The 27,396-nt window shown below is 39.8% G+C and overlaps 1 protein-coding gene across 1 annotated transcript in view; it reads left to right on the top strand.

Annotated features, from left to right (window-relative positions):
* The first annotated feature begins 14,637 nt into the window (after positions 1-14,637).
* TIMELESS (timeless circadian regulator) overlaps positions 14,638-27,396 on the top strand; it is a 39,175-nt gene continuing 26,416 nt past the window's right edge. Inside the window, exon 1 of the mRNA XM_029284843.1 lies at positions 14,638-14,671. The gene's annotated coding sequence lies outside the window, so the exon portion shown is untranslated. The remainder of the gene's footprint in view (positions 14,672-27,396) is intronic.

The raw sequence follows: 27,396 nt of genomic DNA, 5'->3' as shown, positions 1-27,396 counted from the left end.
ACAGTGACCATAGGGTGGCACAACCATAGCACATACACACATCCCTGCTCTGGGGTGAGATGGGGCAGAATAACTGGCCCAGTATACAGACTGTTATTGCTCCTGGCCAGTGGGAAGTGGTTGCACAAAGGAGGCACAAATCAGAGGAGGAAAACATGTTATCCAGTCTTTCTCTCTCATAAAAACAAAGTAACAGACACACAAAAAATGGGATAATAGAATGCAGAGAGTGCGGTTGGGAGGGGAGGGGGACTATGTCATTGCCTGATTTTTAAACGATTTATTTTGCAGTGAGAAGTCTTAAAAACTGCTTTGTGGGGAGGGGAAACCAAAGGTATAAGAGAATAATAACTCTGCTTTGAATTCTTGCAAAACTTGCATTCCCTTCACATCTCTTGTGCTGAGTCACCTTTTGCAGACCTCGCTGCTCTCCCTTCTGCTCCTGAGTTGTTGTGGGAGGCAGATTGTTTAGTGTGGGATTGCTAGAGTTCTTTGTGAGTTTGCCATTGGCATGTTTCATTTCCCCTGCTGCTCTTAATATTCCGGCTCCAGCTTTGTGGGCTGTGCCAGCGAGGTATGAACCCTTGGCTCAAGTGGGTTTGAGGACTTGAATAAGAGGAACAATTATTTCGTTCCATGAAAGTAGCTTCCCCCTTGGAGGAATCATGCTCAGATTACCTATTGACATAGGATGGTGAGAGTATTGAGAAAGAGCAAGTGACTTGTGGCCATGTAGAATATATACATATATAATTTTGGCTTGTGCATATGTGAGAAATAATTTTGGGGGGAAGCAAATGCAGAGCCAGAGCCAGAACCCCAGCAGGGAACAAACATCACTGAATAAAGCATGTGTTTACATAAAGAAGGTCTCAGTTCAATTCCTGGCATCTTGGGTAGTGACCTCAATATGCTCAGTGCTGATCTTGGACCTGCTGCTAGTGCCAGCTCTGGATTTTTTTTTTGTGTGCCACGCAATACAAAGCTCCACTATAAAATTCAAAATGCCAGGTAGGGATTTAGCAGCTTAAGTAGGAACACCTTATAACACCCATTTCAAACAATCACTAAATCAAAATAAGTTTCCTAAGGGGGGGAAGTATCTAGCTTTTTATTTAAAGTATTTATTGATGTGTTTACCTCTGTGTCATTTCTTTCCATCAGATGCTACTGCTGTTTCATTTTCCTCACTACCCCACATAATTTATCCCAGTGCTAAAAAAATGAAGTGAAATAGAATTAGGGCATGGTTTCACTTGTCTTTTAGGATAGGGTTGCCATATCTGGACTGCAGAAATCGTGGCAGCCAACAGATGCCACCAAAAGTGTTTTATGTTTCTCTCTGCTGCCATCTAATTGTCAGCTAGCCTACCACACATATGGGAATTCTACTTTAAGCAGTTTGAAACTATTCCATCAGTCTGAGTTTAGCCTAATTTGAAATTAAACTTCCAAGCCCCGTGACTTCATCCTCAAAAGCAAATTTAGGGCAAGAGGTGAGAAGAATAAATTGAACACAAAGGAGACTTGATGTTGAATATAAATCTCTATAATCTTCTCCTCATCCAAACCACATTTTATGAATCGCTTTTTAAACGGTAGGCTCGGCCATAGAACTTGTGAAATGTTGTGGGCTCAATTTTTCATTGCTACCGTAGTCTATTCCACCACATTCTCTGATACCATTTCACCTCCCTTTTCCTATTTGCTATCAAGACACTGCATGGAAATAGTCCTTTTTTGTAGAATCCTCTAGGACCTCAATATGGAGAATCAATAAAGCGATAAAAGATGATGTACTTTTTAGAATTGAAAGTTTTGCTCAGATGCTCAAAATAAGGAAGAGCATAAACTCTGACCAAACCAAACCAAACAACTACTATTCTTTATCAAATTAACAAAACAGTATACACTCGAGAGCCCCTAAATCCAGCCTCTTCAGTAATGAAAACTAATCTCTGGTCTGATCAACTTGCTTAGTAATACAAAGTCTTACAATCTTCCATTTGTAGCTCACCTTGCTTCTATGGAAGTCAGGTTTATACCTCTATGGCTTGGCTTACTCAGCAGGCTAAGCTGTATTTTAAAAGCATAATTTGTTGCCCAGTGATTGGTTTCATAGACCATCCTATGCTATAAACTAGAACGACCAGATTCTAACACCATGCTATGTCAAATCTGAGGTAACCACATTATGATTTAGTAGAGTGTACAAGCTCAGCCAATATTAAAAGATTCACATATAAATTATTGGTCTTCTAAAAAATATACACCTTGTCAGGAAATCTGGCATCTTTACTGGAGTATCTGTTTCAAAAGTTCAGAAAAATTGCTTGAAAAAATGAGTAAGGTTAGAACGATCAATAGAAGAGAATATTTGCAGCTCAGGGTTGAACTGTGGGGTCCTTGGTGCCCTCTAAGCTTGGCTGCAAGTTCAGAGAGCACTAGGCACCCCACATTGGAACAATCTTCCAGCTTTTGCTGACAAAAAATGAGTACGGCTTTTAGAAGAAGTTAAGGATAAGGAAGCTTTTGGCTGATCTATTATTATTATTAATTTTTTGGGAGTATCAGCATACGTATACTCAGCTATTTAAAGCAGGAGGCCAAGATCTGATGGGAAGAGGGTTGAATCATCTTGCTTTATGGATAGAACAACTATATACCCCTGTGTAAGAGCCTTGAATGTTGCGTTTCTGGACTTTCCAAAAGTTTCTAATTGCTATATGTTGTAAATACGATGCCAACTAATTTGGTCCAGCAGAATTTCTCTCGTAGTTAGGTGAACTATTTATTTTACCCTGCAGGGTGGGTTTTTTTAAGGCTCCTTATCTTTAACAGCAGCTTTTCCAACCAAATTGGTTGGAAGTGCAGTTCCAAAGTATTCCCAGATATCATTGGGCTTACTGAGATCTAGGAGTTGCAATCCAATATATTGGAGGGGGCCAAATTAAGAAAGGCCAAAATGTGAGTACAAAGTGGTTTATTTACTGGTCAGGAAGTTCTAATAGTAGATGTGGTTTAAGAGATTTCACAGACAAACTATTGGAATGAAAAAATGGTGACCAATATCTCAAAAGAAAAGTGGGGAGGGGGGTTATAGCAGATGATGTCTGGGGCATGCTTATGAATTCTGCAGTATTAATATTTGAGGTAGATCCTATTTTCAGACGTTTTGGTGTGAACTGTTTTTTCTCTCTCAATCTCTCTACAACTGTTATAACAAAAATGGTGTAAATTCAAGGTCAGTCACCACAATTAACTTGGAATCACTCCACCAGAGTCATTTTATTCGGATTGATTTGCACTGCAGTTAAAAATTGTTCCATTCAGATTATTTACAGGATATGACAATTTATTTTTTATGTCTTGCTTTTATTTCTCCTGCCACTCATGCAGCCAAGATGTTCATCTTTTTCAATGAGCTGTTTAACTTTCTGTTTCACAGGTATAAATAACTCTTCAGTTGTTGTGTTGGAATTTATTTATTTAATTAAATGCTACGATTTTTTGCTAATAGCTCTGCATCAGAGAAATCTGGCAAATTTACGATTACAGTAAGGAAGAGGAACATGGCATGAAGCAGAAAAGTAATTCAACATTTTATACATTCATGTCTAAATCGCAGGAATCTCTATTCAGCCCAAGGACTCATATGACTTCAAAATACAGAGATTTCCACTGATTCCAAAATCTACATTGAATATAGTGGTGTTTTCTTCTTTAATACAATTATACTAGGGAATTGTATAGGAAACTAAACCTACAAACAGATCTATGCACTACTCAATCTTTCAGTTTCAGAATTGTTGTGGATGGTCAGCTAAATACATTTTGAATGTAAGTGAAAGGAGAACAAAATTCCCTCTCTTGTTCCACATACAAAACCTTAGCTGGATTGATACTAGCAAATACTAGGGAAAAAACTGGTTCCTCACTGCATGGAATGGAACAGAGAAACAGCTATTGAACATTCAACCTGGGCCACCCTGGTATTTGCAAGCAAAGGCTGTCTGATGTACAGCTGGCTGTATGTTTCTTTCAGCAGCATCTACAGTTACTGGAGAGAGACTGATTGTTTCCATGGCTGTTTGCGGGCACCAGAAACAAAATACTACATTAAGATCCTACTTCTTATCTAGCAGGGTTCTTATTATGTCAGTTATGTTTGAAATTGGAAGATAAAAAGCTGCCTCAAAGCCAGGATGACTGAATTTTATTGCAAAGTAGAGTCGAGTGTATTTTAAAATAGGTACATAAAGTTTATATTCTGTCCTGAATGCACACATGTGGCTTATCAGAATATAAAAAGAGGCCATTTTAATTAAATTTCAGTGTATAGCCCATTTGATTTATATGCCTAGGAAATGACAATCCTAATTTTTTACCTCGGTCTCTAAGATCAAGCAGCTCAATCCGTGAAATGTTGCTAGGATAAAAATACATAATTGACAGTGACAAACAAAACATCATGACTCCATGCTGTATGTTCAGAAAATTTTCTTGTAAAGACTTTTATATAATACAATTAAATTAACCTCCATGATTAAGGATGTCAATTTATAAAATCTTGCTAGGTAAAAAAAAAACACAGTAATTGACAGTCCCAAACAAAACATTAGTACCTCCATGCTGTGTATCCACACAAACCCCAGTAAAGGCTTTCACAAGTATATTATATAATGAATTAATGAAATGAAAAAAGAGAGAGAGCTAAAGGGAATGAGAAAGGTCTCTTAATGTGCCATTCTCATTTATACTAACATTGTCTGTTATTTTTAATGCATCCAATTATTTATTTATTACTCTTGTGAATTCCCATGGAAATATTTATATTTGGCAAATATAAAGTGTGCCTTGCATGAACACATGAATAGTATTCCCATAGTTATTGCCATGCATTACACTCCTGCAAGTTCTCTTACACTATTTAACCGTGTCTGCTAGGAGGATGATAAAACACACGTAGTCCTTGATTTACAACAGTTCGTTTAGTGACTGTTCGAAATTGCAACAGCACTGAAAAAAGTGACTTATGACTGTTTTTGACATTCACAACTGTTCCAGCATCCCCTTGGTCACGTGATCAAAATTCAGATGTTTGACAACTGACTCATATTTATTATGGTTGCAGTGTCTTGGGGTTATGTGATCACTTTTTGTGACCTGAAAAGCAAAGGGAAAGCCAGATTCACTTAACAACTGTGTTACTAACTTAACAACTGCAGTGATTCACTTAACAACTGTGGCAAGAAAGGGGCAAAGTTCACTTAAATGTCTAGTTCAGCAACATAAATTTTTTTAGCTCAACTGTGGCTGTAAGTCAAGGACTACCTGTAATTGTACATTTAAAAGCTATGTGTGTAACATTAATAAAGCAAGCTAGATGCTATAAATAATAAAAGAATATGTGTGTCAGGGAGTATATATACACATGTACACACATACTCTGAGTCTGTATATTTATGTGGTGAGAGAGAGATCCATCTGTACCCTTTTCAGTCATGCTTCAGACCTGATTATAGTACCGAGACAGCACTGATCATGTTTGTGGATTATCTCTGATGAGCTCAAGATGGGTATAATGCATCTACCCTAAACGCTCTTAATCTCCCAGTTGATTTCATTATTCATTATATTTCCAGCTCATGTTTAGTGGATTGGGAGTGGAAAGCATTGTGTTATGTCTTCTGCTCCAGGGCTGACTCCAGCTGGTGTTGGTAGGAGAGGTCACGCCTGAGAACCCTGCTTTGTGGGATGCCTCATGGCTCTACCATTTCCTTACTCCTATTTAATATCTACATGAAGCCACTGGATGAGATAATCCATTAGCAGGAGGTGTAGGGTCATCAGTACACATATGAAACCCAGTTGTACATCTCCTCCCTGGACCAACCAAATGATGCTGTGAGGGTCTGAAAACAGGTTCAACCCTGGCAAGACAGAATAACTATGGGTTTAAGAGCCCCTGGTTCTGGGGATTTTTTCCCCAGGCATTTGGGTCAGGTTTACTACTGATAGTGAGTAAGGTCATTGTTTATCCTTGAGCAGTGGGGTTATACTTGGTGGGTTTATGTTCTTAATCCTGTAAGCCACCCAGAGTCACTTGTATGAGATGGGTAGCTATATACAATAAATCAAATAAATATATAAATGAATCCAGAGGGCTTTTTAACTATGGTACCAGAACACAACAGAAACATGTAACTAAACAAATCATGGTATGATTTGTCAAATCATATGGTGGGGATTTTTTAGTTATATGTTCAGCTCCTGAACTCTGATATGAATGTAGGTCATACCATTTGCTTCTTTTTAGAATCTATTAGGTTTCAAAAGCTAAAGTTCCCTGCCCCTGTTGTTCCCTCACCCTCCCTTCCCTTTCATCGAAAAACAAGAAGTAAAAAAAACTCCTAGATTTCTTCTAGTGATGTTTATCTCCATATCCTCTAAATAACTGTGCATCTTTCAGGTAGATTATCAGCCTTTAGAGGAGACAGATACCTTCATTTAACTTCTATTTCTATGGTCTCCCATTTGATATTATGGCTGGAAAACTAATTTTTGCATGTCATATACATACTGATTCCCAAATCCACTTACTGAAGTACCCCATTTTGCCTGTGTGGCAAATGGCCATTTCTACTCTAGTTATTTATAGCATTGTCTAGCTAGCATAATGTCAACATACCAACAATGCTTTATATTGCCATAGCAGTGGCTGAGTGGCACTATAAGACATTACGGATCACTACCGTGAAAACTGTTAATCCCTTTTAATTCCTGTAATCACTTTTCTTTCTTTCCTCTTATTATGACAGAATAAAGCCCATCTTTCCTGTTCTTTTCTAGCTGCTCGTTAATTGGAATACTTTTCAAATAGCAAAACAGAAATAAAAACCATCAAAGCATATAAAGCTATGATAAAACTATATTAAAACTATAAAACATATGCAGCAGCGGTATAAACATCATTTACTGCCTTTAGCATAATCGCTGAAGGGCTCTGATCCACGACTGAAGCCTGAGCTTTCTAAAAAGTCAGCAGGGTCAGAGCCAGGACAGATGCCCTCTAAAAGTATTTCTGGACTTTGTCAGATAACACTCCTTAGTAGACATGCTATTCTTGCCAGATGTAACTGGGAAGAGGCAGTCCATCAAATAACCCGTCACATGGTATATAGTAGTGATGGCGAACCTTTTAGAGACCGAGTGCCCAAAAACTGGCCCGCCCCCTGGCCTGCCTCCGCTCTGCCCCCCGCTCTGCCCCCCACTCCACCCGCCCGCAGGGTCACTCGCCACAGATCGCCCAGGCAGCCTTGCAGCGCCATGGTGGCCACGCCCTCCGCCCACACACTGCAGCATCATCTCCACGTGATGGGGTGCAAGGGCGGAGTCTTGCCCCTGCTGCCCAGCTGCCATGTGCTTGGCTGCGCTGCTCCGCGTGGGGGAGCCTCTCCTCTGGGCAGGCTGCTGGTGAGGAGGGGGTTGCGGGGGGAGGCAGGGCTGGGGCAACGGCACGCGTGCCCACAGAGAGGGCTCCGAGTGCCACCTCTGGCATGCATACCATAGGTTCGCCACCACTGGTATATAGGGCTTTATAGGTCATTATCAACATCTTGAATTGAACCTGGAAGAAAACTGGCAACCAATACAGCTTGTAGAACAGAGATGTAACGTGCGCTTGATCTGAGCACACATAACTGCCCAGAAGGCTGCATTTTGCACCTGCTGGAGTTTCTGGGCAAGCAGAACCAGGTCCCTCAGAAAGGGACTTTTTCACCCAGCCTATTTGAAAGCAAAAGCACAACATCCTGGATGGATGGATTTTACCCCCTGTGCTCTTAAGGAGGCTGGGCGAAAAAGCCTCCTGAAATTCAAGCAGGATTTTCTGCTTGAATTTTGTGATGGATCTTTTCCACATCCAGGAACCAGACGGAGTCCTCTGGGCAGGCGGCAGCAGCTTTCCCTACCCAGCTTCCCTGTTGACTTTCTGGGGAAGGTGGCAGAGACGTTTGCACATGATTGCCAGGTGCTTTGCAACCTGCCGTAAGTGCAAGCATCCAGATCCCAATCACCTGAAATTGGGGAGCTGCAACAGCCATAATTTCAGCCACGGGTTGTAAGTCCTTTCATTCAGTACATCATAATTTCGTATAGCTTCTGAATGAATGCTCATTAAGTGAAGACAACTTGTATGAAAATCCGTTTGGGAGGTGCCCATAATGTGACTGACCAAGAGTGAAACCTTCTAGTCCGTCAATGGGCAAAACTGGTGCACAACGTGAAGTTCTTCAAATAGGAATCATGAATCCAGGAGAATTCTCTGGTTGCACAAAGGGTTTCTTCGGTGCAATGCCACCCCATCCAGAACAAGGGATGGCAAGTCACTGAAATGAAAAAGACCCCAAACCGAAAGCCACTAAACTTGCTAGGATTGAGCTGAAACTGGTTTTCCACAACCATGCCTCCAGAGGCTCCAAAGTCCAAGACAGAAGGTCAACAGCAGCATCACTTAATACCTCCCCCCCCATGGTGACAGAGAATCTCACCCATTGGTTCCTGTAGATCAGAGGTCCCCAACCTTTTGGGCACCAGGTTATGTGGAGAGAGGTTTTTCTGTGGACAGAAAGGGGTGTGGTTTTGTGTGCTGCCTGCATCCTGTGGATGGGGTTTTCCTTGTTTGTGTGGACTGGTTGCTGGCATACCGCGGCCAGGTACTAGTCCATGGACCAGGGGTTGGGGACCCCTACTGTAGATGTTAAACAGAAGTGAAGAGAGAACCAAACCCTGTGGAATCCAGCAAAATGGGGTTGAGGGCAAGATTTATCATTCCCAGTGAAAATCAATTTGAGATGGCCCTGCAGGAAAGAGAATCAGCACAATACAGTACCATTTGCTCCCAGCTTCCTAAGCTGATCCAGACGTGTATCATGATCAATAATATTGAAAGCCATCAAGAGATCAAGATGAGCAATGATGGATGCACTGTCCCTATACCAATCATGCCAGAGATAATCAACAAGCATGATCAATGCTGTTTCAGTCCTATACTCAATACTAAAACCTGACTGGAAGGGGCTCAGAAAATCTGTTTTAGTCAGGATCTTCTGAAGTTATTGCATGATCACTTTCTCAACAGCCCTCCTTAAAAAGAGAAGGTTAGATACTGGGAACAGAATCAGCCATCGGTAGACCAGACAATCAATCCAGAGAGGTATGTTGTCTCCCTGGAGCAAAAATCAAAGATGTGGCTGAGAACCTAACAAAAATAATAAAACCCACAGGTTACTACCCATTTCTACTATTATACGTAGGGACGAATGACATGAAAATGGACTTGAAAACAATATTGAGTGATTATGAACAGCTAGGCAAGAAGGTCAAGGAGTTAGGTGCACAAGTAGTTTTTTCATCTGCACTGCCAACGAAAGGACAACATCTAGTAAGAGAACAAAGGATTCTAAAAGTGAACCACTGGCTAACGGGTTGTTGTCGTGAAAAGAACTTTGGATTCCTTGACCATGGACTGCACTACCTCCATGATGGACTTTTGGCAAGGAATGGGCTGCACCTCACAAAAACTGGAAAATGCCTGGCTCAACTTATCAGGAGGGCTTTAAACTAAAACTGAGGGGGGAGGGTGACCAATCTTTAGGATCTCCAGGACCTATTTACAAGCAAAAACCAAAACAAATCAAATAATGAGGTAAGGAGGGATGGGAAGGAAGACAAACTCAAACAACAAATAGACAGAGGAAGCATACCCAGCCTCAGACATAAAGATCTCAAATGCCTATATACAAATGCACAAAGTTTGGGGAACAACAGGGTGAACTAGAATTATTAATACATGAAGGTAGATATGACATAATTGGAATTACCGAAACTTGGTGAGATGAAACCCATGAGTGGAACATACTAATAGGAGGATATGAACTGTTCAAAAAACCTAGACCCCATAAAAGAGGAGGTGGAGTTGCACTATATGTAAAAGACTATACTGCTACAGAAATGCAGGAGACCAAAGACAAAAACCTCCTAGAATGCATATGGGTCAATATAAAAGAAAAAAAGAATGACATCAACAAACTCTGAGAGAACTTGGGAAAGATTCCTTGGATGAAAATCCTGAAGGGGAAAACAACTCAAGAAGCTTGGGAAACTGAAAAATATGATCATAAAAGCCCAATCCAACACAATACCACTGAAAAAGAAAAACAAGAAATCCAAGAAGAAACCAGTATGGCTGCACAAAGATCTCTCTAATAAACTCAAAGACAAAAAGGACAAGTACAAAAAATGGAAAGAGGGACATATAACTAAGGTGAATATCAGCAGATAGCCAGAATCTGCAAAAAAGAAGTCAGGAAAGCAAAGGCTCAGAATGAACAAAAGACTTTCAACAAATGTCAAAAATAATTAAAAAATGTTTCTTTCAACATATAAATAACAAGAAAAAAATCAAGGAAACAGTTGGTCCACAAAAGAAAGAAGACGGCAAGGAAATAATAGGCAGCAGAGAGAAAGCAGAGCTGCTTAACTCATTCTTTGCATCTATCTTCACACAAAAAGAAATAACCCAATCTACCAAAAACATAGCTGAAAAAAATAGACTAGAAATAAAAGTTAAAATAAAAATAATAATGAAGTTAATAATAATAATAAAGTTAAAATAAAATAAAAATAATAATATAAAACCTTACATCCCAGAGTTCTAAAGGAGCTAGCAGATGTCATCTCAGAACCACTGTGCCATATCTTTCAAAAATCCTGGAGCACTGGGGAACGACCAGAGGATTGGAAAAGAGCTGATGTGGTTCCCATCTTCAAAAAAGGAGGGGAAAAAAACAGACCCAGGAAACTACAGACCAATCAGCCTAACATCAATACCTGGGAAGATACTGGAAAAGATAATCAAAAAACAGATCTGCGAACATCTAGAAACAAAGTTATAACTAGAAGCCAGCACGAGTTCGTGAAAAAAACAGATCATGCCAGACCAATCTTATTTCATTCTTTGACCAAGTAACTAAATTAGTAGACCAGCAAAATACTGGGGACATTGTATGCTTAAGATTTCAGCAAGGTATGCAACAAAGTAGACCACACTTCTTGGAAACCTAAAAAAAGCTAAAAAAAAAAAAAGTGGGATAGACAGCATCACCATCAGATGGATTTGTAACTGGCTGACAAACAATACTCAACAAGTAATCCTTAATGGTACTACATCTACATGGAGGGAAGTAAGCAGTGGGGTACCACAAGGTTCTGTCCTAGGCCCAGTACTCTTCAACATCTTCATAAATGACTTATATGAGGGAATAGAAGGGGAACTTATCAAATTTGCAGATGATACTAAGCTAGCAGTAACAGCCAACACCCTAGATCTGTGGTGGTGAACCTATGGCACACGTGCCACAGGTGGCACACAGAGCCCTCTCTGTGGGCACGCACGCCATCGCCCCAGTCCTAGGCCTTCAGCTGGGTTTTATAAAACCTTTTCGCTTTAGGCCTCCGCGGCCATGTGCAAAAAAAAAAAGGTTCAATCAATTTCACCTTCTTGCGGGAAAAAAAAAGATCTCACAAAGTTGGAATTGATTGATTGAACTTTTTAGTCCCACCCAAACTGCCGTTACCACCGCAGCCACGCCCACCCAATGGGCCACACCCACCCAATGGGCCATGCCCACCTAGCACCCGATGATATATAAGTGGGTTTTGGGTTGCAGTTTGGGCACTCGGTCTCTAAAAGGTTTGCCGTCACTGCCCTAGATGATAGGCTCAAGATCCAGATGGATCTTGACAGACTTGAACACTGGGCCCTATCTAACAAAATGAAATTCAATGTAGGGAAAAATAAAGTCTTACACTTAGGCGAGAGAAACCAGAAGTACACATATAGATTGGGTGAAACCTGGCTTAATAGCAGTAACTGTGTGTGGGATCTTTGAGTCTTAGTGGACAATCAATTAAATATGAGCCAATAGTGTGCAGCAGCAGCCAAAAAAGCCAATGCAATCCTAAATTGCATTAACAGAGAGATCACGTGAGGTACCAATACCACTCTATAAAAGCCTTAGTAAGACCACACCTAGAATACTGCAACCAATTTTGTTCTCCGCACTATAAAAAAGTTGTTGAAACTCTAGAAAAAGTGCAGAGAAGAGCAAGAAAGATGATTAGGGGACTGGAGGCTAAAACATACGAAAAATGATTGCAGGAACTGGGCATGGCTAGTCCATGAAGAGAAGGACCAGGATAGATGTGATAGCAGTGTTCCAATATCTGAGGGGCTGTCACAAAGAGGAGGGGGGGGGTCAACCTATTTTCCAAAGCACCTGAAGGCCAGACAAGGAATAACGGATGGAAACTGATCAAGGAGAGATTCAGCCTAGAAATAAGGATAAATTTTCTGACAAAACAATCAACCAATGGAACAGTTTGCCTTCAGATGTTGTGGGAGTTTCATCACTGGAAGCTTTCAAGAAGAGACTGGACTGCCAGCTGTCAGAAATGGTGTAGGGTCTCCTACTTGGATTAGATCAGAGGTCCCCAACCTTTTGGGCACCAGGGACCGTTTCCGTGGAGAAAGGCTTTTCCGCAGACGTGGTTTTGTGTGCTGCCTGCATCCCACAGATGGGGCTTTGCTTGTTTGTGCCGACCGGTTGCTGGTATGCCGCGGTCTGGTACCAGTCCACGGACCAAGGGTTGGGGACCCCTGGGCTAGATGACCTACAAGGTCCCTTCCAACTCTGTTATTCTAATTATTTCACAAATCTTGCCATGAGAACTGCAGGGAGTTGTTCAGGCAGTTGCCAAGAGTCAGCATATAGGTATGAATATAGAATAGTGTATGGATGAGACCTGCATGTGAATATCCCTATCTAAGGGGCAATTTCAGATCACTGTCAGCCCAATCTATCTCACTGGATTGGTGTTGCAGAATTACATACTATATAAGATGTCATTGAGTTTCTGGAAGAAAGAAGGGGCATAAATTTAATAAATGAAAGGAGTAACAAAAGAAATGTTGGAATTCCATGATTTTATTAGAAGATCGGGCAATATTACATCAACTCCTATAAAGAAAAAAAAACACAAATCACCTGTTGATCTTATCAACCGGTATGTAGAGCTTTTGAACTGAACACACATCAAACTCATTCAGCGCAAAGGTCATCGTCGGCAGGGACCACATAATGCGGAGCAATGTGCAACCGGAAGCGTATTTTCTTTTCTAAACTTCTTTTCCTTGCAAGTAATAAATAGAATTTTTTCCTCAAAACTTTTTTTTTTTAAATAGAACATAGGAGAGTTTACAGGCCTACTTTCCTTTGTTGTTCTACCGCTTTTTCTGACTCCGAAAGATCATTTCTATTCAGCCACAAAAAAAGCCAAGGACTTGCCGTCTCCCAGCAGTCCTCTCTGATCTGGGGGCCTCGCTGCGGTACCGCCCACTAAACGTTATTAAAGGGAAACTGTACTTCTGCCTTGGGAAACCAGAAGGCTTCTCGGTAGTAAACTCAGCGCAAGGATTTTTTCCAGAACTTCTGATTCTTACAAATCCCTGCAATAATCAAATACTGTTCTATTCAGCCTAGGGCAGGGCTAGGCAACCTCGGCTCTTTTATGACTCGTGGACTTCAACTCCCAGAATTCCTGAGCCAGCCAAGCTGGCTCAGGAATTCTGGGAGTTGAAGTCCACGAGTCATAAAAGAGCCGAGGTTGCCTAGCCCTGGCCTAGGGCCAAGCAAGTCTCTCTGCTGCTTTGCACTATGACGTGATTTGATGGGTGTTAAGTGTCTCGGGTACAACCTACTTAAAACCCGGTGTCTGACTGATATGTTGCTAGTGTAAAAAATAAGCAAGTATTGTAATACAATATGCAAAATAAGCAAGCCTTGTAATGCAAGAACGACCAGCGGAGGGGGGCTTCACTGCTTGGAATACTGTATGTATATGAACTTCCCGGTCTTAGTTTGCTCCACCCACTGAGCTCCTTGAGGGTAGCTTTCGCTTAAAAGGGCGATGCCATAGCCAAAGTGGGGTCAAAAAATTCCATCAGCAACATGGCAGTCATTTTGTCGTATTCTTAAGGGCGTCAGGGATTACAACAATAATCCGGAACGTGCAGCTAAAAACTGCCGCCACGTGGGCGAATTAAACCATAAAAAGAATGAATCGGATGGGCAAACAAATACAACGGAATTAATTCAAATCCCTGGATTCTTAGAAGGCCTTGTACCTTGAACCTAATAAACACTCCATACCGCAATTCTGCTTGTGATTTCAGCGCTTCCGATGAATGCAATTGTTCTGTTTTATAAAACTATGGTTTAATGTGCTGTGTGACCATGGCGAATTGCGATTTATTCAGCAAGGCTTGGGGGGGGGGGTGCAGCACAGTCAGACAGTCGGGCGCATCCGCAAGCTTATAGGATCTTCCCGGGCAAGGAAGGCGATTATTTCGATGGGCTTGTCTCAGCAATGAGCAACTTTTAAGTCAGTGCCTTTGTCGGCATTGCCCCTTTAAAGAGCTAAAGCTCATTTGCGCGCCATTTCAAGTTTAGGAGGCGGGAATCGCAGTAGAAGACGGGAGGACGTCGGGATCGAGTTGCTTCTCCCGCTGCAGCGAAAGCAGGAGCTAAAAGCACAAATGGAGAGCTTGGTAAGTTGGGTATATCTGTGCACGGGCGTCAGGGCAGAGATTATTGGAGAGAAAGTCCTAATGGGGCTTCTCCCTCCTGAACAATATACAATATATAATATTCAGCAGCCATTTATTAGGGAACGAGTGTTAATTACTTCTTTGGCGCTTAAATTCTGTTTTAATAGCTTTGGAATCATTGCCTAAAAAGACTAAATTATATTGATAAGCCTAAAATATGTTTAAGGTTTGGTTTGGTTAGTTAATTTGATGGCAGAGTTATGGCACCCGCATTATATTTACTGGGGAGAACGGTCTATGGAGATTCTCAGTTTATCCAGGTCTTACTTTGTCTCAAAGGTGTTTTCTTTCTTCAAAAGGCAACTGGGGAGGAGATAGTTCACTGCGTCCATGTTTACAGACTATTTGGAAGTATTGTAAATAAATCTTTTTGGCTGTGTTGCAAATCATACAGGACTGCCGGTTAGTCAAGCACCTGTTAAATTTGCTGGCATGTGTTATGCACCCAATTCTAGTTAAAGTTCTGAGAAACTGGATAGAGTAAACCATGGGTACCTCTAGAGGTAAACTAGAGTGTGCAAATTCAGCCACAGAATTCTCTGGGGTCGAATCAGATGGATTTGGACCATTAAGGGAAAGCTGAAATGGAGCACTGAAGATATCTGTAGAAAAAGTATGTAGTGGGTTCCTACTTCTGACTTAGATCAATTAAGAAGTTGGATCTGTATTGCTGAAAAATATTAATGTCGATCCGGTAGGATGATAGTGGACCCTCTGGCTGGGTTTACAGAATATGCTGTACTTAAATGGGTTTATAGTTCAAGGTGTTGTGGGAACCCAGCAAGCACAGGTAGTCCTTGACTTACAACAGTTCATTTACTGACCGTTCAAAGATACAGTGGCACTGAAAAAAGTGACTTGTGATCGATTTTCACACTTAGGTCTGTTGTAGCACCCCCTTGGTCACATGATCAAAATTTGGATGCTTTGCAGCTGGTTCATATTTATGATGGTTGCAGTGTCCTGGAGTCCTGTGATCCCCTTTTGCAACCTTCTGACAAGCAAAGTCAATGGGGAAGACAGATTCACTTAACAACCGTGTTACTAAAAACTGCAGTGATTCATTTAACAACTGTAGCAAGAAAGGTTGTAAAACGGGGCAAAACTCACTTAACAAATGTTTCACTTAGCAGCATACATTTTGGGCTCAATTGTGGTCGTAACTCAAGGACTACCCTATATAGTTAGGCTTGACAATTCCGGGTAATTGAGTCAACAATAGTTCAGTGTATTACCCTACGCCAGGAGTGTCAAACTGCCGGCCCGCGGGCCAAATGCGTCATGCCGAAACCGCACCCACCCCATTGCCGGCAATAGAAAAAAAGTCACGATACGTCACGACATGTTGCGAGTTTGACACCCCTGCCCTACGCGAACATAGAGTGATTGTATTCATCTCTGTCGCTTGCAGCAATAAATCACATCCAGGTAGATTGCTTAAAGTGAAGGGATTCAAGTAGCCCCATGAGGGGCAAAATTGCACCCTTTATACAGTGCATATGTCCTACTGCTGAAAGTATAGGATGAGACTTTGCCAGTGCTGCTGGTGCTCCTTTATGTGTCAAAGCAGTTCAAATGTCAGAGTAATGGAAAGGTGGAGCTCCACCCTTATCTGAGTTACACATTACCCCGGAAGAGGGAATCTTCTGCTTCTTCGCTTTACCTCCTGTGGCTTTTCATTGGCTGCCACTCTGCTTGTTAAGTTCGAGAGACACAGCAGTGATTGTTTTGAGATCCAAAGCTCCACTTTCTGTGTTTTGATTCTACAGTTTCTCAGTGGGGTATTTTCTCTTGCAGAGTCCAGGAAGATGTATGTTTAATAGTAATAAACATAACAGCAATAATAGCAATAGTAGATAGATTCGGTATAGGAAATTAGGTTTCCCATTCAATTGGCTACTATATTCAAGGTGATTCTGAGGTAAGGATAGCACGTTTCTGCTATTGTATGAACTGTTGCTTGTAATGCTACCTGTTTGTCTCGTTTAATCCACCCTGAAAATGTTGGCTAAAGTCTATAACTGGAATTGCATGTTAAGTATGCTATCTAGGAAAAAGTTACAATGAAATGCCAAAACGTACTTTGCTTTTAACAGATATGCAGTTGGTAACAATAGTTAATAGTTTATCAGCTAAATGCATTTCAGTGGTACATTGTTGAAGGAAATAGATTCCAGTATGTTTTCAAATAATGTTATTAAAATACAGCTGCTGACTCAACTATTAGCTTTAAAGGGTCTAGGCATCTTTTTTCTTTTTCTTAAATAGAAGAAATGTGGCTTTCTTGTATTAATAGTGATAGGTATTGTATGCCTTTGGAAGCATCCTGTATAACCAATATTTTAGGATGTCTATTGTGGTCAAGACTGCTCTGGAATACGATTCACAAGCATCATTTTATGCTTGCTTAATATATCCAATGATAAATATAAACAACAACGGGGCTTGTTGTTAAACTGGAGCAAAAAAAATTTAAAAATATTTTTTATCTGATCCCTCATAGGCTGTTATTTGAATTTTCAAATTCAAAACATCTGTCATTTTACTTCCTTGAATGCTGCTGACTTCATCTTTCTTCATTTATTCACATTAATCACAACTAGAATGAAAGTAACTTTTATACTCATTATTCTTATAAAAAAAGAAAGATATCAGATTAGTTCAGTGGTGGCGAACCTATGGCACGGGTGCCAGAGGCGGCACCCCTAGCCCTCTCTGTGGGCACGTGCACCGTCGCCCCAGTCCTAGGCCTTCAGCTTGTTTTTTATAAAACCTTTTCGCTTTAGGCCTCTTCTGCCATGTGCAAAAAAAATAGGTTCAATCAATCAATATAAACTTCTCACGGGGAAAAAAAAGATCTTGCAAAGTTGGAATTGATTGATTGAACTTTTTAGTCCCACCCAGTCTGCCGCTACCACCGCAGCCACGGCCACCCAATGGGCCACACCCACTCGGCACTCGACGATGCATAAATTGGTTTTGGGTTGCAGTTTGGGCACTCAGTCTCTAAAAGGTTCGCCATCACTGGATTAGTTGTTTGTCAATGTTATCTATTGCAGTTCCACATTGGAAATCTAGATATATATTTCAATTTGCATTTTATTCTTTAGAGTCAGACTTCTGATTATTTATAACACTGGAAATATTTCTGAAGTTATATCCTACTCCCAGCATTCATAAGCCTTTGTATTCCATGAGACCAACAGCACAAATAGTTTCAGTTGAAATTGTCATTTTCAACATAGAAGAAAGTGTTGAAAGTTTGGAAGAAAGTGTAACTTAATAACTATTATGTACCCATCTCCCCATAATTAGGGTTTCGTAATTTAGATTGGTTCACTATCCTTCCAGGACACGAGATAATCATCTTTTAAGTTACAAGAAGCCAGCTAGAAATCTATTCCTAATATTCAAACAGTAATAGCGGTTCATTAATGGCACCATTATCAAGGAGCACACAAGTGCTCCTTCCTTCACTTTATGTCTTCAAATAAAGGCTGCATAGCCATTTGCCACAGCAGTAAGAACCCGGGTGGAACTTGAGCCTGATGATTGAATGGGTCTAAACGTTGCATTTTCTTGTCAACAAGATGACAATAGTTTGCTGCTTCTTCTCCAGTGTTTTTCTAGCTTCCAAGAGCCTTGGTATTTCTTGATGGTCTCTAGTCCATGAACTTGCCATCCCTGCAACTTTGATTAGTTAGCTTTTTGAGATTAGCCAGGTCCACGAGATGCTGCCCCTTGCCATCTGTCTGGGACGATGCTTTCATTTGGATTCTTGCATTGAGAATGCAGCAGCAGTCTACAACGCTGACATTTAGTTAGGCTGATGTTTTTCTTAAAGCGAGACTGCGCTCCAGTTCCTCAACCCCACCTGGGCCGCGTGAGCGGGTGAGCCACCCGTGGCTTAGAAAAACTGGCTTTTTGTAAGAGGGTGCGGTTTGAGTAAATCGAGTGAGAGCTGAATAATCTGTGTGGAAACGGTTACGAGCAGGACAGCTGATTTTTACCCGGCTCTACGAGGTTCCAAGTTTAGGGTGGGCCCCATAGAAACACATTGCAATGAGGCTGTTAAAACTTGGCTGAACCAATAGAGTGAGTTGTAATCCTTTACTATTTGGAAACCTTCAATTCTTATTTCCAAGTAGTTACCCTATACCAGGGGTAGGCAACCTTGGCTCTTTTATGACTCGTGGACTTCAACTCCCAGAATTCCTGAGCCAGGAGTTGAAGTCCAGGAGTCAGAAAAGCCAAGGTTGCCTACCCCTGTCCTATACAGTACTTTTAAGAAATGTTGGGTGCCTCCCACCCCCAATCATTCCTATCCCTGCAACTCCAGATGCCTGTCCCTGTCACCCACAGGATTAGCTTTGATGTTAGTCATTGTGTTAAATCGGAGCCAATTACCATTTCTTCTATCTTCTCAGCTTCTGGTGTAGAACTATAGTATTGAAGTGAGAGAGGGGAATTTTATTGTAGTAATGTTTATAAATAAACAAATTAGTGTTTATAAACAATTATAGGTTTTTTTCCTATCCAGTGCCATTCAGATATCTGGATTACAACTCCTACAATTCCTAATCTGAACGGCTATTGGTTTGTCAATTTGTTTATAAGATTTATGCGGCCACTCATCTTGTAAAAACAAACAAACAACTACAGTATGGGCAAGTCACAAAAATAATAAAAGCAAACACAAGAAAATCAGGAACTTAATCCATCATCTGCAATCCATTAAACTATTGCTGGGTTCCTCAAAGTGGTCAATATCGACTCTCAACTGTCAAATGGCTAGAGGTCAAAGAAGGATCAATAAATGGGGTCAATAGGTGGTCAATAAATGATGGAAGGTTGTTTGGGTTCAATTTATCTTTTGGGGTCGCTGCACAGCTGCATTCTAGTCCTTGGTCCTAAGGGTGAAGTGGATATCAATAGTTTAAAGGCATGTTAAATCTTTTTCATATTTTAAATACAGTATTACCTATTTTTATAATACCATTGTTTGTTACTGTTATATAGTGCTATTAGTTCAAGTAGTAATTATATTACTAACATAAAATATTTAATAAAATACTTTCAACCTAATGATTTTCAAGGAATATAGCAAGGCAGGGAAAAAGCAACCGAGTGGCAGTCTGAGGGAGAAACTGGTAAATTACAGTATTAATGCTTGATATTTGCTGATTGTTAAGTACACAAAAAAAGCATGAAAAATTTTGAGATATGCCTTAAACAACATCTAATGTAAGTGGTTTCCCCAGCCTTTTCAGTGTACTGGGCCCACTTGGAATTTTACATGCATGTTGTAGACTCTTGGGGTGGAAGTGTCATTTGTTACTCAGAAGTTTGTACTGCAGTTGCCTGATCCACAATATCCATTTCCTGAAGTTGAAAGAAAAGTAACTTCTCTAAGAATGGAACGCAGGGCAGAGGAGGTATCTGATTTCTAAAACTTCAGGACAATCATTTGAGCAAACATAACATTTGATGGAAGGGGAAAGACCAATAATTTAGCCAAAAACCTATTGTGTATTTAGAGGTGTGAATGTAATAAAAGAGGCTGAAACTGAATTCTAGCAAGATAGAACTGTTATTTGTTCATCGAGGTGTCTAATAACTCTGTTGTCTCTTTAGGGAATAATGGTATCCCCCAAAGAGAGCCATAATTTTGGAATCCCTCTGGGCTTACAGTTAGGTGGCTAGAATAGTCTTTTTCAAGCTTTGATTAGGGTGACAGGGTTTAACAAGGATGTGCCCTAGAGTGGAAACACCTCACAATACTGGAACTCATGTCCTTATCACCACAAGGTTCGTATTACTGCAGTGCACTCTACATAGGACTGCCCATGGAGACTACTTGGAAGTTTCAGTAGTCCAGAATATGATGTCCTATTTATTAGCTGGCACTTGAAACCATGAACAGATCAAAACTGTGCTCTGAGCTCTGCACTGGCTTCCATATAGCTTCCAAGTGCAATTCAAGCTGCTAGTTGTCAACTTTGAATGACTGTGGCCATTTTCCTTTCTTTCTCATTTTTAGTTGACACACTCAGCACGGAGGGAGGGGGGTTGCAGGTGTTTCGCTAGTCAAAACAAACTTTCTATTGGGCTTTCTCTGGTGAGAACCAAGGTCATCCTCTGCTCCCGGGACTGCTGACTGGGTGTGCCATGAAAAGCCCACCAACAAGCTTTATGAAGAAACATAGTTGTTTGCATAGACTTGGGGGTGGGATTTTCTAACTTTGTATTGGGGAATTGTTATGTATCTCTTTAGTCTTGGTTTCACTTTTGAAGTGCCGATACATTATAAGAATAAACATGTTCTTTGAGGAATTCTCAAACCTCAGAGTTCTGTTTTATTTGTCTTTGTCTGTCGGAACCATGACATTAGTCATGAATCTCTATGTAACTTGGTATCAAAGTATCTTTAGGACCACTTTCTCCAACCAGAATTGACCTGCTGGACTTGTGAGTCTGAGAAACTGCTGACATGGTATAGGGAATTTCTGTATTGTATAAATTTTATTAGTTTTTATAGGGTTAGGAATGAGGTGGGATCAGTATTGGGATTTGGGTTCGGGTTAGGGTTGGGGTTAGGGTTTTTCCAAATACATTCTCAATATTTAGCAAACAGCATAATGTCTGGGTTCATGTGTTTAACAAGAAATAATAGATAATAGTTAATTATCAGAAACAATATGTTAATTAATCGCTCTATATGGTATGAACCAAGAAGGTCCACAGGAAGCTATTTTATGGCAGCACTTTTACTTTGAAACAGCTTTTCACATGAACTAAAGTTGCCATAGTTTGGCCTTTTGGAAAATATTGAAAAAGGGCTGCTCTAAAAGCCATGGAGTGATTCATGACACTTAGGCTGGCTATACTATAATATTCATATATTATAAATATGTACTTTCAAATTTTTACTGTGGTTGTTTTTATATTTTTTATTACTGTGAACTGCTGAGAGTCTTCTATTGCAGGGAGTAATAAATTTAGGTCATCCTCCATTCCCCTGTCATAAAAGGCAGAAAAGTTTATGTTCAGCAGTATTCAGTCACAGAAATAAAATATTAACATGGGGGGGGGAGAGTCAAACTCAATATATGTAATGAAATGAACACAGGTAAGATACAATCATCTAGACTAGTGTTTCTCAACCTGGACCGGTTTCTGAGGTATGGGCTTCAACTCCCAGAATTCCCCAGCCAGCCTTGCAAGCAAGGCTGGCTGGGGAATTCTGGGAGTTGAAGTCCACACCTCAGAAACCGGTCCAGGTTGAGAAACACTGAATTCTAGACAAAGATATGATCTCAACAATGATGATGGAAGTTGACACTGCTGTGTACCAGCTCCCAATTATTTTGTTTTAACTCGTACATGAACAGGTTTTTACAGGAAGGTACTTTTTATTCTGGTAAATTGTGGCATATATCACATTGAATTGTTTAGCAGACATATTTATAGTTTTGTGTCTTTTTTGAATAGACTAAGGAAATACGGCAATATTAAGAAAGAGTTGGTGAGATATAACTCTCAGGGTTTTTTGTTTTTGTTTTGTCATTGACCTTCTGGTGGCAATTTTAGAACAAAGGCTCCAACACGAAAGAGCTAAAGTAAAACTCATCGAGAGATTCGATTCTTTCCACACCCCGGTATCTTCAATAGGGTTAAATATGTATCAGTCATCAATAAAAGTACATCTAAATCACCATTATGTTATTACAGTACTGTATCCTATATTGCAACCTCCCCAAATGTCTCTTCATATACTTTTCACACCCTGAAAAATATGCATGTGTTACATATTCACATGTAATTCAAGTTTTCTTAGGAAGTATAATCTAGCCCAGAAAAGCTAGATCCACAGACCTCTTTTTTCATTAAAAATAGAGATTAATACAGCTATCTTTTTAGAATGTCAGCAGAAAACAGGATGCTCTGCTTGCTTGATTCCTTCCACAGCATGAATACAGAAAAAAATGCATGTTTGAAAAAGCCATAACAAAATTTGTGCTGGCCAATCAGCTTTGTAACGTTTATCAGGTTTTCAATCTTCAAAAGAGGTTAGGTCAGACTAATTGATTCATGGTTTCCAAGTACACTTTTTGCCCTGAAATATGTCAATGATAATCTGTGAGAGAAACCAAATTGTTGGTAGTTTAAATGTCCTTGGGATTAGGAGACTATTAGTAGATAAATTTGAATCAATTTATTTTTAAGATCTCATTTAGTTTTTTAAAAAATTCAGTATCACAAGAATATTGTAGAATATAATATTATAAAAAGGGCTAAGTGATGCTTATGTACATGTAATTATAAGTCAACTAACTGTCATTAGGTTTTTAGACAATCGTCAACATTTGAAAAGACTGCTGAATCAGAACTGATAGAAGTATTTGCTAGAATTTCTAGCTATTCTGATAAATGGAATTACCTCACATCTTAATGTTTGATATATAATAATACCCCACATTTAAAAATGGAATTGAGTTTCTACTCTGCATTTGGAAGGAAGAGGGACCAATCTTTTTTGCACTAGAAAAAATATTTTTTCATTCTGACCATATCCATGTCAGAATAAAGGTTTTAGTATCCAATCTTATACACCCTGGTAACAAAGTTAATATGATGTGTTTGGCAGTGACTGAGATCATGCAAAGTCATTAGGTTAACTATTTGACTTAGGGAGTCATTTAGAGGATTCTGCATGAGGAAGATTAGCTATATTGTAATTATTTAGAGTGTCTTCATATGATTCAATTTACTTTCTGGATATCATTGCAATTTACAGGGTCTTAGAGTTCTGTGCTGCAACTATGATGTTTGATATCTATGCCAAAATATTATTTGGGAATATAAAATTTAAAAATTCAAAGCATCTAAAAGCATGTTGTTTATTTATTAATTTAATTATTAATTCACGTGATTAGTACATATAAAATAGATTTCTTGTTTTTGTGTGTAGGTGTGTGTGCATTTGTATATCTTATAAGCAGAGAAACATTTTGAATTTAATCCCTTATTTTAGAATTTGATTTGCACAAAGAAAAATTGTTGCGATAATAGAAAATATTCATGAAAGGTCCTAAGATCCATACAGTGGACTTCAGAAGTAGTGGATAAAAATGTCCCAAAGCAACGACGTAGTTGCTACAATTTATTTATGTAATTTGATTAAATTAGTCACTTATATAATTACATAATTATATAAATACATTTAAATACATTAAATTATGAACTGTAATTAAACAAATGATATAAATTATATAAAAGATAAAATCAGGTTTAGTGGATACTCCTTCCCCCCCAAATAGTTCATTAAATCAAAGTTTTGCTATAGAAAGTAAAGAACTGCATAAGTGAGCAATGTCCAGGCTTTATGAGTTTCTTGCACCTGGTCAAATTTGGACCCAGAAGAAAACATTCTTTTAGCACTTTGTAAATTCCTCTTCAAAGATATGCCAGTCTGGAAATGTCGTAGGAAGGGGTTCTTTCTTGACCCATTTTTAAAAAAAATTTCTCTGGCATTGTTAGTGCAGAGCATTGTGGTGTTCAATTGAGAATGAGGTTTGTTGTGTAACTCAGTCCTACGTCTTCTGATAGGCTCTTGCCTATCTCATTCATTTCCAGAGGACCTCTTTTCTCAGAAGCTTGAATGGAACTGGGTTTCAACCTCCTGCACATCACATGAATTGTTGTCCTTCCTGAACCCTTGGGGGCTCACAGGAGAGTCATGGATCAATGCAGCTGCATTGTTGTGATTGAGGCCAATTACTGCCGAAAAGCATTTTCATCATGGTTTTCGCTTTCCTCACCTCCCAGCAAAGGAAAAATAAGGGTTCATATGTTTTTAAGCATTTACTGTGTAAATACAATTTCTTTTTAAAAACATCTCAGCTTTTCATAATTGTTCTCCTGTTAGTTATCTCTTTCTTCTAAGTTGCAGGTATTGCTTTGAACTGATGTTGTTTACTTGTTTGCTTTTAACCTTTTGTATAATGCTTGAATCACATACAAATACATTTCCCCGGCGATCTTAAAAACAATATTATAAAGCAAGGTTATCATTTTTCCATAGAGAGGGGAAACTAACCAAGAAACCTTCATTATTAGCCAGTGTTTTGGATGGTTCACAGCCTAGACTCTTAGTCAATACATTCTATCTATCTTTCCCAATTTAACTCCCTCCAAACATGAAAAGTGAGTTGGAACATGAGTTGTTTTTAATTTTGTTTTTAAATGTGGGAGAGTAGTGCAGGTAGACTTATAACAACAATTGGGACGGAAATTTGTCACAAAGTGATGCAGTTTTTACGTGAGAAATGGCCCAAAGTTATTTGGTAAATTTAGAGGGTCTTGAATCTTAGTTTCCCAATTCAACCTCTTAATCTCCTCATATTATCTCATCTTCCAAATGTTCATGTATTTCTAACAATACACTCTGCAGTATATCTGTGCATTTACCATACTCCCAACATATGTGCATAGTGACCTTGGTTATCATTACCTCCAAGATTGTTGGAAAGTAGGTTAGATCCCTTTAGCAGGCTAGGTAAATGGACCAGTTATGTAAACCAGGTTATGCTGTCGTCTTGAGAGCAGTGTGAACAAAGCAGGAGCTAAGACGTAGGAAATAGTGAATTGCCTTGTCAAAAGTGGGTGGAGAAAACAAGTAATCCCCTTCCCCCATCTCCATACAGCCTTTTTTAAGGAGTCGGGGTTTTGCTTGATGCAGTCAAACCTCTGGTCCTCAGTACTCTCTCTGTTTGGCTGCCCGTCTCTTATAGGCTCTGGAAGTTTGGAAGGATTGCGGCCATACCTTATCTGAGGCGTTTGTGTGCATGAAAGTCACAGGAGGGAGATTTGGCTGGTAAATAAGTTGTGCAGTGGTTTATCTGGAGTTGATGGGGGAAAGTCTATTGCTTATGATCTTTAGCCCTCAATAATGATTGGCTGTCTTGCAACCTTCTTTAGGCTGTGGGTTGCCCTAAATTTCAGTCTTGTTTGAGGATCACTGCTGAGCTGCTTGACATAGAATGTAAATACGTATATATGCTTAGTTATCCTACTATCTGTGCAAGTCCAGGTAATTTGTAATCCGTACGGAAACCTAGTTTGCTGATTTTCTTTTATCTTGCTCATTAAAGAATCTATGAACTAAGAATGGAGGAGCCATTGTTTGTTGCAGCCAGAGTGGCAGGTTCGCCAGGGTTAGGATGCTGCAGGTGATGTCTGTTTTAGTATCTGTTAGATTTATATCCTGTTTTTCCTCCAGGAGAAGGAGGTGACATACACGGCATGGCATTTCCTCCTCCATTTTCCCCCCCACCATAATAGCAGTTTGGAGAGAAAGGCTGCGTTGAAAGAATGATGGTCCTAAATCTCCAGTGGCTGAGACTGTTACTTTGATTTGTAATTGCTATAATAAAGACCTGAGGTTGAAAGTAGACTTGAAACAGGATTTCCTTAGTCCTTGACATGTTTTCATTAAACTGGTGGTGGGCTGTGCTGGCTTGATAATCAGCCTTTATCTTTGGAAGTGGAGAGATTTTGCTTATTTGTTTCATTCTCTATTAGGAGAAAGTAAGTATTGTGTACCCTTTTCTCTCCATAGACTAGGAAGGACAATTTCTTTTTGAAAAAAAAAAGTAAATATATTGACTGAGTTTGAAAGTCATACTTATCTGTAGTTTTCTGTGTTCACATGATGACACACTGAATCATAGACCAACTGTATGTATTTATGTGCATGTAAGGTTAAAATGCAAATCTTTCATTTCTGGTTTGATGTGTTACATAAACCCAGTAGCTGCCTTCTGAGATTTGTCACTTGCAAGGGGACTTGAATAAAGATGTTGCATCTGGCACATAATTAATTTTTAGGACAATAAGTGGACAGAAGATATAAGCTTCATGTATAGTTTTAATTCAATAAGGAGTGCAAAGAAGGAGTTTCATCATGTTTATCAAATAGCCAGTTGCACATTTAATGAATTAGTGTTTACGCTTTTATCTAATTTGCTCTGCATTAATATGACAATAAAAGTACAGAGCTATGCATGCTTTGGGTTGGATTTGAAAGTATAATTCTGAGCATTTAAGGGCATAAAGATAACACACTGCAGTTTTTAAAGGTAGCTGCATTTGTTCCTAGGTCATGTTATAGCTGCACGGAGAATAGGGAACTGCTTTCAAAAATTAGAGACAGGCATTACCTTCCTGTTCCTATACACTTCAAAGGGCATTGAAATCAAATCCAAGACATTGAAGAGTTCTGCAAAACAGCATGGAGCTACGTTATTGCTTGATTGTATTATGCCTCTTGAATGGGAAAGTTTGCTGTTAATAACATCCTTTGTGGAGAAAAAACAGGTTGGATAAATCCAATGGGTTCTGATTTTTCCCCATCTGTAGGTTCAGTTGAGTTATTTTCTAGATCTTTGTCTTAAAATGGTATAGTTGGCCCCCTGCTATGTGTCAACGGCCCTGCCTGAGCTGGCTGACGTGATAGCCGGGGTGGCGGTTGAGACCCCCAGACTTATAGTCATGGGGGACCTCAACCTGCCATCGGCGGGTGAAACGTCGGCGGCGGCTCGGGAGTTCTTGGCCTCCATGACGACCATGGACTTGACCCAATTAGTTCATGCCCCCACTCACAC

This window comes from Protobothrops mucrosquamatus, unplaced genomic scaffold (assembly GCF_001527695.2).
Source record: "Protobothrops mucrosquamatus isolate PMUCROS unplaced genomic scaffold, P.Mucros_1.0 scaffold_151, whole genome shotgun sequence".
Lineage (NCBI taxonomy): Eukaryota > Metazoa > Chordata > Lepidosauria > Squamata > Viperidae > Protobothrops > Protobothrops mucrosquamatus.
This window is presented reverse-complemented; position numbering and strand designations above follow the sequence as displayed.